Here is a 3,646-nt window from a genome sequence, read left to right on the forward strand (position 1 = left end):
GCTCTAAGTGTGAAATACACATTATATACACGTTAAATACACATTATATTTTGAAGACCTAGATTTTAAAAGCTCGTAAAATACTTTCTTACAATGATTCATATTGATCACTTCTTAATGATAACATCCAGATATATTTGGTTAAATAAAATACTAAAATTAATTTCACCTGTTTCTTTTTAATATTTTAAAACGTGCTACTAAATAAAATTGCATGTGGTTAACATTTGTAGGTTACCTTGTATTTCAATTGAACAGTGCTATTCTAGAGGAAATAAAAACCACAAAGAAAGAATCATGAATCATGTGGGTTCTCTATGATCCTAGAAGCTAGAACACAAAATTCTGAAGGAAAACTCATTTTCCATCTATAATTCTATGAGCAAGACAATTATCAACCAAGTATGCAAAAATATAAAGATATTCTTAGGTTTGTAGGTTCTCAAAAAATTTATCCTGAATGCATCCAATCTTAGGGAAATATTGGCTAATATTCTCTATTAAAATAAGTAACCTAAGAATGAGAAAGGTATGGGATGAAAAAGAATAGGAAAATCAATACTTTCCTATGTTATTTCTGATAGAGGAGAGAAGAAAGGAATGTCCAGGAGGGATAAAGGCATAGCAAGCAACAGGTTCATGTGAGCACTCTTCAAAGGGCTCCAGGAGCTGTTTCTTCAAGAAGACGAAAATGAGATATCGCTTTATGTATCTCTATTTCCTGAGGGAAGATACAGGATTGGGAGAAAGTTTGGGGTTAAATTAGTGCTAATTTAATAGAAAATTAAACAATTATACAACGATTAACTGCAGGACAGAGAGTTGTACGGTAAATGAAAGCAATCGGTTTGCTGCATATCTCATTTGAGAATAGTGTTACTATTGTAAATATTGAATATCAATCAGTTGAAATTATGGTATAACTCTACAGGAGGATAGGGGATGAGAAAGAGGAAATGTAGAGGGATAAGGGAAGAAATGAAGCTTCATCTTCATCTGCCATAATGGGTATTCTTTTCACAAAACAAAAACTGACTGATCAAGAATTAGCAAACATGTTACTTAATAACATCAAAGAAATTTCTTAAAATATCGGCTTTAATAGAATTGAATGTGGCTGCTTGTAGAGAGAAAATTCGACAAGAAGAAGTGGTCATGAAAATTGCTATTTTATTTAACAACATTAATGGAATATTTAACCTTAAACTATAGTCATATGTAACTTAGACTTTTACAAAAACTGATACATAAAAAATGAGTACAACTTTGGTAATCTGAGGATTCATCATGTCCAAAGTCTGCAAGTCGATCTAATGACCCATAGGCCTAAGAAGGCCCAGTGTGCCAGAAAGATATCCGGCAGAAATGTAGCTTACATTTTTGATTGTGTAATAAATTAATGAGTCTGCAAATCTGGGGTAAAGTAAGTAAGGAGTTGCCCTTTTAAAAACTGGGATAGACTATCCTCTGTATCTAGGTAGCTGGGACCATGCTTATAGCATGGATGAAAGGACATGACTAGCCAAGAATCCAAGCCCACAATTCAGAGAAGTCCTTGGTTCATTCTTGGGTTAGGGAAACTTCTCCAGGTGTAGTTATTTTCAGTTTTTTTTTGTTATTGTTTTTCAGTTTGAAAGCAGGTACAACCAGCTTAGAAAAATAATCACGGTAGACACCTTAGTTCATTCTTCTAATAAGCCTGTTGATCTGGTCCTCCCTCTTGCCAGCATCTCCTCCTTCTGCAAAATGGATGGCTGTTTTGTTTATTCTGCCTCAAGGAGAAGATAATTTGAAGGGCCACAGGAAGTTATTTGCTTCTTTGAAGCATTTTCCAACAGTATAGATCTCATGAATCAGATCCTCCAGCAGATGATGCCATATTTACCAAAGATCAAGCAATCAAAGCATGATCTGTCAAAGCAATTTTCTTCTTATTGATTTTGCCCTAACCAGCCGTGTAGATTAGTTCATTTACTGACTTTAGATTTGGGTTCCCCCATGCAATCAATGGCTCTACAATCCTCAGCATGTTAATTGAAGCCTTGTTGATCTTCACACAGGTTCCACTGAAGATTTGACGAAGGCGAAGAATCTGCAACACCTTTTGGACCTTTGGGCTCACATCATTGGTACCTCTGATCTTGATGACAAAGGCCAATTTGGGTTCTGCAGGTACATAGAAGTTGCCGGCTTTTCTTGCCATCCTCGCCATTCGAATTTCAGTTCTGTAAATCTGCCTATATTCCTTGTAATAGTGCTTCCCTTTTTCATAGATAAGCTTCCTCCTTGCCTTTCGAAGCATCTTTTGGGCAAACTTCTTTCTCAGGCGCTTGATCTTCAGCTCTGTGAAATTCCTTCGCTTTTTCTTAAGGGTTTCTGTCACAGCAGAAACCTCCCTCTTCTTCTCTTCTACACCCTCCATGGTTCCAGTCGAAAAAAGAGGAAGTTCTATTTTCCGGTTTTTAAAGAAATTTTCACATTAGGGAGCATTATAGGAACTCAGAAAGAAGCTTGCATCTACAAAATAGAAAGGATACACATTTGTCTCAGTTGAGGAGAGACTTGTGCGTGTGTTCTGAAATCTTTTCTCTTTGCAATATAACAATCTCTTGGTAAATAATAAATTGCCATTTTCTTTAAAGTGAATTATTTAGGAAATATGGTTTCTCTCAATGATTTTGAAACTGTCTTAAAATAAATTAGTTGCTGTGTGTATAAACAACAGTTCTTTCAGATCATTAGGAAACATTTTAAACAGTTTTGTTGTTAGGGAGAACAATTACATAAGTTAGTTAGATGCATTAGACAAAAGGGTTTGGTTAAATCCAAGTCTGGGTCACTTTGCATCTCCTTCTAATTTAAATTAGATTTAAATTTCCAAGACACCCAATCAGTTACTTCAGGAGATTAGGTGGAAGAACGTGACTAAATCGGCACAAATATATCAATATTCTTCACGAATTAGGGATGCTGTGGTAAAATGTGTGTTTCTATGGAGATGAGAATAACTCTGAGGCCATTGGTCATGGTCTTGAATGACTGGGGTTCTAATAATACAGCAACATTCTGTGCTTATGTATAAACTACTATTCATAGCAACTGGCCCATTGACATTTTTGCAAAGCCATTTTTGACACTCTATTAAAGCTTACATTTGTTTATATATAGAGTGAATATTTTAGTATATTGAGGCGTTTTTTTAAAAAAAAGAGAAAGTAAGATTTATTTATTCTATGATCAACTATTTTAAAAACAAAGGGATTACAATTAACACTTGAGCCTGGAAGTCTCCTCACATAGCAAATTGCCAAAGAATTCCTTCTTAAGAAGCAACAGAGTTATTACAGATTCCTGTCCCCAGTCTGCTCCCTGTCCATTAGCTCCTGATCTATGGTATGTTTCCTGAATTGTCAGTAAAGTTTCTGCAGAGAAAACTGCCCTCAGTGCTGCTGCATAGTGGAAATAATGCTAGAAGTAGAATCAAGCTGGCTTGCTGCATAATCTCAGCAAAAACACATAGACAGCCTCTCTGGGTTTTTAAGAAAATAAAAAGGCCAAAGATTAGAAAATATATTTTCAAAATATGTATTTAATAAATCACTTGTATTAAGAATATATTAAAAACCCTTATAGCTCAATAATAAGA

The 3,646-nt window shown here is 34.9% G+C and overlaps 1 pseudogene; it reads right to left on the reverse strand.

Annotated features, from left to right (window-relative positions):
- Window positions 1–1,652: 1,652 nt before the first annotated feature.
- Window positions 1,653–2,424, reverse strand: LOC129485157 (large ribosomal subunit protein uL30-like; annotated as a pseudogene).
- Between the last annotated feature and the right edge of the window lie 1,222 nt (window positions 2,425–3,646).

Source organism: Symphalangus syndactylus, chromosome 6 (assembly GCF_028878055.3).
Source record: "Symphalangus syndactylus isolate Jambi chromosome 6, NHGRI_mSymSyn1-v2.1_pri, whole genome shotgun sequence".
Taxonomy (NCBI): Eukaryota; Metazoa; Chordata; class Mammalia; order Primates; family Hylobatidae; genus Symphalangus; species Symphalangus syndactylus.